The sequence below is a fragment of the Phoenix dactylifera genome, chromosome 11, assembly GCF_051530095.1.
Source record: "Phoenix dactylifera cultivar Ajwa chromosome 11, Ajwa_hap1_PhDact_Kaust_v1.1, whole genome shotgun sequence".
NCBI lineage: Eukaryota > Viridiplantae > Streptophyta > Magnoliopsida > Arecales > Arecaceae > Phoenix > Phoenix dactylifera.
In genome coordinates this window covers 6802759-6811559 of record NC_143200.1, presented here as the reverse complement: position 1 = coordinate 6811559, position 8801 = coordinate 6802759, and the positions used below count along the sequence as shown (strand labels likewise).

At 38.4% G+C, this 8801-nt stretch overlaps 1 pseudogene; it reads left to right on the top strand.

Annotated features, from left to right (window-relative positions):
- Positions 1-5: 5 nt before the first annotated feature.
- LOC103723791 (putative indole-3-pyruvate monooxygenase YUCCA10) lies at positions 6-8710 on the top strand (annotated as a pseudogene).
- Positions 8711-8801: the final 91 nt, after the last annotated feature.

Here is an 8801-nt window from a genome sequence, read left to right as displayed (position 1 = left end):
GGATGATGCGGCTTGATGGGGAGGCTTTGGGATTGAAGGCTGAAGAAGAAGATGCTGATTTGGAAGATGATCCGATGGACGGCACGAATGCTGGGACATCACAACTTGTTGAAAACGTGATGCTGATGATGAACCGTGGAATGGCTAGCACACGGACGGTGAGAATGGGATGTGGATGCTGATCCATGGAAGGTGCATGCGGACAAGAGATGGGCTGATATGCATGGGCTGGATCGCTGAATATGGGAAGTCGCCCGAGGGCAAATGTGCCTGACCAGGTCATGGTAGGATTGGGCCTGCGCAATCCGTACCAAATGCGCATTTAAACTTTAATTTATAATGACCTGTGCCAAACAAAAATATAATATTAAACCAGTGAATTTGTCATTATATGTTAGCAGTAATACTAATTTAAGCAGCATGTAGATCGCACTTTTGTGCTCTCATCATGATTAAAACCATTTTTCTGATTTCAAAGCATGTTCACACTTCACAATATTGATGATACCCTCCAGTGTGATGAAGTGTCCATGTGATGATTGTTATTTCAGTGCTTTTATCGAGGTCCTCTTATGACTCCAGTATCCCTTTTGGTCCGTTAACCAAGAGTTAAACATTGCACATTCTGTCCAATTAATGTTTTATGTGGACTACACCGGGAAAGTTCTGCTCGGCAAGACTGGAATTCTGTATTTCTGACATATTAAATAAGAAACAACATTAGATTGGAAGCACTTTTATGATTGTGCTCTATGATAATTTGGAATCCATTACATAATCTTTCTTGGAGCAGACCAAATCTGTAGAAAGATAAAGAGATTGCATCTTTTAGGAGTACATTGTTATATTGTTTAACGAGTAGCATAGGGTAAGACTGTATTGATTATGGAGGACATCTAAAAAGGTTTAGTAAAAGATTTCATCAAATTATCAGGTGTTGTTGTTATTTTCTACAATAGATAAAAAATTCGTTGAAAACAAATTAAAAATCAGATAAAAAGAACAGTACCTCATTGCTTCAGGCCGGTCGGTCGACGCCGGTCTCCGTACGGGAGGGATACCGCTCGATCGAGGCTTGAGGGCTGCTCGGACGACACCGAAGAGGAGGAAGGAGGAGGAGATCCTCGGGCGGAGGCCAAGCAAGAGAATCAGTAAAATTTGGAAGAAACACCAACAAACACACGAACAAGAGGAGGCGGAGAAGGAGGAGAACAAGCGAGAAGGAGGGAGCGGAGGGAGGAGGAGAAAAATACCTTGGGCGGAAGGGTTGGAGTCGGTCGATCGGCGCCGGAGAGGAGGGAGGAGGAGAGGAGGTTGGAGTCGGACGGCCGGCACCGGAGAGAAGCAAGACGGAAGTGATGATAGCACCGGAGAGGAGCAAGAAGAAAGCTAGGGCAGCGCCGGAGAGGAGCAACATGGAAGCTCGAGCAGTGCCGGAGAGGAGAAATAAGGGCAGAATGAGGGCTCGATCGGGGTCGGTCGCTGGGTTAGGGTGGTGTGCTCGCCTTCGACGACGCTTATACGCGTCGTGTTAGTCCGACGCTTATAACCGTCGCCTTAGAACCAGTTCCCACGCTTCCCAACGTCATTTGGAATTGAGGACTATGACGACGCTTTTAAGCGTCGTTGATTCTTTTAAATTGCCGACGCCCATTAGAAGCGTCGGCAAAAGTTGGCGCGACAGCGAAATTTGCCAATGCTTTTCCCTAGCGTCGGCATTTAAGAGTCAGCTTTGCTTCTTCTTTTTGTAGTGGTTGGAGTTTTCAAAAGAGAGAGATGGAAAAGTTGTATTTCCATGGAAATATGATTCCCACATTTCATGAAAAAGTCTTTCCCATGAGAAACATGAAAAAGTTACTTACTTTTCCATAAGGCGGGAATCACTCCCCCTTTATTTTTTTCCAAAAAGGCCGTTCAGCATTAAAGAGGCATTAAAGACCTAATTTTTATTAAGGGTATAATAAGAATTACACATAATTTTTCCAGGAAAGTGGATGGTCAACCAAACATAAGCACTCTGACAATCTGTCACTTTTCCATGTTTAACCAAACATGCCAAAAGTACATTCCCAAGCATTCTCTTCCTGGAAATCTTTTTCCTAAGAATCATATTTCTAGGAGGGAAAATGCTTCCCACGAACCAAACGAGCCCTAAAGGATTGGAGATTTTCTGATGGACAATTATCTATTCTTCTTGTTACAAGTCCGAGTCGAGCTACACCGGCAAAAGGGTTTTGGTTGTCGAAAGTGGGAACTCTAGCATGGAGATTGCTTATGACTAGGTCTGAAAACGTATCAGATACTAATCAGATATTGATGTATCCATATCTGTATCCATATTTTTCAACAAATACATATACAGATACAGATATTAAATGAATGTCAAAATTAATATCGATATTTGTTATAAACGGATATAGATATAAATTAGATATTAAGCATATCCATATTTGTTATAAATGGATATGGATACGAATCAGATATTAAACATATCCATATTTTTTTATCCGAATAGGGATATAAATTGGATACTTTTTTGGATATTAATCAAATTCGAGCAAAATTCAATGATGAAATCTAGCAATGAAGACGTGATCATAAAAGAAAGATTGATTAAAAAAATAATTTTGACAAGCATTTATCCATAATAAAAACTAATAATTTCATAAAGGATATACAACTCAAGGTTGCTTGTCACCAAAGTAGATAGAATTTATGATACTTCCAAGGCGTCTCATGATTGTTGTTGGTTGGCAATTGCCAGATAGAAACTAGAATGTGGATGGGATCTTCATGGTCCTAGTTGCTTGAAAACGGTGAAGAGGAAAGAGAGATGAAATAGACGAACAAGAAGTTTGAACTTTTCGGGCATGCAGGTGGTTCAAAATATTTTATTCAAATCGGGTATTCCGTATTCAGATTGTTATCTTAAGTGATGGCCATTTGATATCTAGATTTCTTTTAGTTTGGATTTGGTTAACCACTTAATTGGTTCTCTGATTTAACTTAAAATAAATTTCTTCTTTTCATTTACTTTTTTTATACGAATATTTGAATTTGGATCCGAATCTAAAAAAATCAGGTGTATCCGCATTCATATCTGTATTTGAAAGATTTTTTAACAGACTATCCGAATCCGATCGGACCAAAAAAATAGTATTTGAATCTTATCCGAATCGGATATGGAAGCGGATATGGTCGGATATAATTCAATCCATTTTCAACCCTACTTATGACTTATCAAATTTGGGTGCCATGACATGCATCTCAATTCGAAGCCCGATACATAAATCTTGTTTGTTTTTTTATTATTGGCTTATGACTTACCCTGTAGTATATTGTTATTGTTTGAAATAATCGGTGATTCCCCACTAAATGCCAAAATAGGATGGAGAATAGAGCCTTGCATCATGTGGTATATAAGTAGACCTCCAAGATAAAATTCCATTCCATTATTTTGATGTAATAGCCTTATACTTAATTTTTTTATCCTAGTAACAAAATTCAAATTATCGTAAAACCGGATGCACTTTATTCCATTCATTCATTCCTTGTAATTATCCCTGCATCCAAATGCCAAATTTTTTTTAATACTTTTTATTATATATTTTATTTAAGAAGTATTTAATATTTATATATTTTAATATAGATTCGATCGAAATAGTGATTCCGACTCTTAGCCAAAAGTAATCTTCTTGAAGGCTTAATAGCTACCACTAACATCGATCATCATCACCATCTTCCCCATATCGGCTGATCTTTCTTCCCCCGCCACCTTTATTTCCTTCATATTATATTTTTAAAAGTAATCGGCCATTTTTGTGCCAGAATAAAATAATGGATCATTCTAAGAATGCCATGTCAGCATCTACGTTATGTCGGCATATGCAATATGCGTATGCGTTAAGTGATGACAGGGTCTGCATGCATTGTACACGTCCGCACCATACTTATTTCACCATCACCGCATGCACAAGTCATTTTATCACCAACAACCAGCTGACTTATCCTGCTAATGAACCTATCTTTTCTTGCATTATTATTTTTAGTACTTGATTAATTTTCCTTCTTAAAATAGTGAATCAATTTATTTTGTTGATTTGGTTCAGGCTGGATAAAATAGTGAATTAAATTGGTGGATGTCATCTTCTATCCAGAATTGAAGTCACCAACCATGTATAATAAAATCTAGGAATGTAAAGAATTAACTGAATCTCCATCTGTATTGGAATGTAATTTATGAAAAGTCTACGGAAAGAAAGAAAATATATTTCCTTATCCATTATAATATGCAGTGAGGATATAAATTAACTAGCTTGGAGAGACAAGAGAGGAGAGACAAGAAACACTGAGAGAGAGTAGGAGAAACAGCATGGACATCGTAGAAACTAAGGTGCTGACCATCAGGCTTGGCCACTTCGGCTTGCCTCAATGTTCATTCGATACCGAACATCATTCTTGAGAAGGAGCCATCTTGTGCAACTCTATGGAAGTCGAGAACTTATGACCGTCTCAAGATTCATTTGGCCAAGCAATTTTGCAGCCTGCCACACTCGCCATTCCCATCCAACACTCCAACCTTCATCCCAAAGAATGAGTTCATTCAGTACCTGGACAAATACGTGTGCCAATTCAATATAAATCCTATCTACTGTAAGTTTGTGGAGTCAGCTTCCTTCGATGCTGAGGCCAAACAATGGAGCGTCATGGCTCATGACACCAAAACTGGTGCATATCTCAAGTGTACATGACTGGATTCTTAGTTATAGCTACTGGTGAGAATGCTGAGGGACTGATCCCAGAGACTAAGGGATTGGAGAGTTTCTTGGGGACGATTATCCATTCTTCTTGTTACAAGTCCGGGTCGAGCTACGCTGGCAAAAAGGTTTTGGTTCTTGGAGGTGGGAACTCTGGCATGGAGATTGCTTATGACTTATCAAATTTTGGTGCCATGGCATGTATCTCAATTCGAAGCCCGGCACGTAAATCTTGTTTTTTTTTTTTCAGGCTCTTTCTTATTGTCTTTTAGGTAGCTTTTGAAATAATTGATGATTCCCCACTAAATGCCAAAATATGATGGAGAAAAGAACCTAGCATCATGTGGGTATATAAGTTGACCTGCAAGATACAATTCTATTCCACTATTTTGATGGAATAGCCTTATAATTATTATTTTTTATCCAAGTAACAAAATTCAAATTATCGTGAAATTGAATACAGTCTATTCCATTTATTTATTCCTTGTAATTATCCCTCCATCCAAATGCCAAAAAACTTTTAATACTTTTTATTATATATTTTAATATAGATTTAATCAAAATAGTGATTCTGACACTTAGCCAAAGCAATCTTTATGGAGGGTTAATAGTTACTACTACCATCACCACCATCTCCTCCATATCGACTGATTTTTCTTCTCCTACTATCCTTACTGCCTTCGATACCACCACCCTTACCTTTGTCTTGTGGTCATATTATATTTTGCCAATCTTGTGCCAGATAAAATAATAGACTATTCTGAGAATGCCATGTCAGCATCTGTGTTATGTCGGCATATGATATCTGCTTTCAGTGATGATAGGGTCTGCATGCATCATACATGCATGTACCATCCTTAATTATCACCCACTATTGGACGTGTTGCCTCGCCATCACCGCATGCACGAGTGGTTTTTACCACCAGCGACTAGCTAGCTGATCCCATCCTGCTAATGAATGTATTTTTTTCTGCATCATTATTTTTAACTAATTGATTAATTTTGCTACATAAAATAGTGAATCAATTTTTTTTGTTGATTTGGATTAGGTTGGATAAAATAGTGAATTGAATTGGTGGATGTCATCTTCTATCCAGAATTGAAGTCGCGAACCGTGCATAATAAAATCTAGGAATCTAAAGGATTAACTTAAATTCCATATCTATTGGAATGTAATTTATGAAATATCTGCAGAACGAAAGGAAATATATTTCCTTAACCATTATATAATATAGTGAGGATATAAACTAGGATAGACAAGAGAGGAGAGACAAGAAACACTGAGAGAAGCAAGGACAAACAACAAGGACATCGTAGAAACTAAGTTGCTGATAGTAGGGGTTGGACCACCAGGCCTGGCGACACCGGCTTGCCTGAACGACGTTCATTCGATACCAAACACCATTCTTGAGAAGGAGCCATGCTGTGTAATTCTATGGATCCAAATGCACCATTAAGTGAATGTTTATTTTTGATTCCATTCAACTCTTTAATTGCTCAAGTGAGCAAGGTTTATTACAAGAAATGACAGATTGCTGTAGCGTCTTAAGCATGCATGCATGCGCCTAAAGTTTGCTTCTGGGTACGTAGGCTTTGCATCAAGCCAAAAGCCATTGCCAGCTTGGTTGTCACCGAGACCGTAATTCTAAGCTCCGTGGTAGGCCCAGCCGGTGCCAGATATCTTTAAGGACGTTGTATCTTTTGATTAAAGAAAGAAGGTTTACTTTTAGTCAGTAAATATATTGATCTCTCTTTCTATATCTTGGACGTAAGTTATATCTAGGAAGTCATCTTGTTCTTTAGATGATCTAGATTTTAGGGGCCACTACACTACTCTCAGTGATGAGCTAGCCACGGCCTTTATTTCCATCTATTGACAACTCCATCCGTATGATGACAAAATAGGAATAACCTCATTGCTTACATAGGCTAGTGACTAAGTAGGAAGGTTTTAGGAGATTTTGTTTAGAGTGGTTGTAGAGATATAGTTAACTAATAAGTATCCTGAGAGTAATAAAATAGTATAATTAACTATTGTTAGATATGATACACCATGGAGTTGACTATAGCCAACATGGTAGAATGACCAATCAGGGCTCGCCACAATGCTCCTAATCAACCAATCAAAGTCTACCATATGGCCAGAACAAAGGAGTCTTTCGAATTTCAAATTTTTTCTCTAGCTAGCACATCTTAGCCATGATCACAAGCGGTTTCCTTAATCGCATGGGCAATATATGCGAACTGTAACGCATGTGACCTTTGGGATGGGCGATAGGTTACCAAATACGGCCCCAATCCACATGCTTGAATCTCTTGGCAACGGGCGCTAACCCTCTCTTATAAAAACCAAAATTGTTTCACAGGTTTAGAAAGTCCAAAGGATGTAGTGGTTGTAAGAATCATTATGAAGATCTTATAATAGACATTGTTTTAGTAAGAGTAAACTTCTCTATGCCACATGACATGAAGGGATTAGAACAACTAGCTAGTGGGATTTGATACGGTGCAAAGAAACTGGTTGCACTTTGAGCTACCAAATCAGAATCAAGTGTGTCCCAAGAAACTTTTGGTGCGCGGTAAAAGAATTTCCCTTCATTTAATAGCCACTACAACTTCACAAAAAGCTGCCACTGTGTTTGAACCAAAGTTAAGTGGATAAGATTCAAGCTAGACCTTTCTATTCACATAGGATTTGTATTGATCCACAAATTTCTTTGCTAATTAACTTCCAATCAGTTATCGATCTCAAGATCTCTGCGGTCTTATCCATCCTTACATTTCTCATGATTGAATACATGCTCTGATATTCTGGTAGTTGAATTGCTGAACAATTATATGATGCAATGAATCTGATGAGAACCGTTATGTGATCATTTTCTCATATAAATGCTATGAAATTCACATTCATGTAGGTTCATGTGGTGACCAAAGAAATCGTGTATGTGGCAATGGTTCTGTTTTGAAGTATCTCCCATTATCTCTAGTTGATGCTCTGGTTGTCATACTCTGCAAGCTCATATTTGGGAATATGTCCAAGTATGGCATTGTTAGGCCTATTAAGGGCCCATTTTATCTCAAGGCAGCCACAGGTAGGTCCCCAGTTATAGATGTCGGGACAGCGAAAAGGATTAGAGATCGGGAGATTCAGGTACATTTATTCATTTTAATTACTTTTTTTTCTTCTCTTTCCATAGTATTATAGTAATGTATAAGGAAAAAATATTCACATAATAAATAGAGTTTCTAATTTGTAGTGCCCCTCGCGCACCGTCGGCTGCCTCGGCCCTCTCAGACGTATGCGAGTTTCTAATTTGTAGAGAATAATAGCCAAATAGAAGCTACATAATATTTTCTATATTGACTTCAACCTTTCAGAGTAGTTTCTAGTCTTGCCTTTCTTTGTGAAAGAAACCTTTTCTTAAACTGATTAGAATTTCTCTCAATCTGTTTGACAGGTCTTCCCTACAATTGCAAATGTGAAAGGTAATGTGGTGGTCTTCTCTGATGGTAGGTTGCAACTATTTGACAGCATTATCTTTGCCACAGGCTACAAAAGCACTGCAAACAGATGGCGTAAGGTACTAAACCCCCTGCACAATTACTTGTTACAGTCTCCCATTGTCTCAATCCACTCGTGTTTAGCCCCAGCATGCAACTTCTGCACTGCAGGATGAAAACCACCTACTTAACAAAGATGGGCTTCCCAATCAAAAGTTTCCTAACCACTGGAAAGGCAAAAATGGGCTCTATTGTGCTGGACTCTCCCAGAGGGGACTAGCCGGGATCTCCATGGATGCACAGAACATAGCAAATGACATCAAGAAGATCCTGAACACCAACCAAGTCTCCATAGCAAAAATGTCCAGTGTCCATCCTCTCTCTCTCCCTTAATCTCTTCTTCTTGTAAAAATGCTCTGCTTTGTTTGATTCTGTAGGACTTTCTTCTTTAATAGCACGTCATGTAAAAAAATACAAAATATATAAATAAATCTACTTAGTATGAGATGAAGTAGAAGTAGATGTATTCGTCCAAGTCGACAA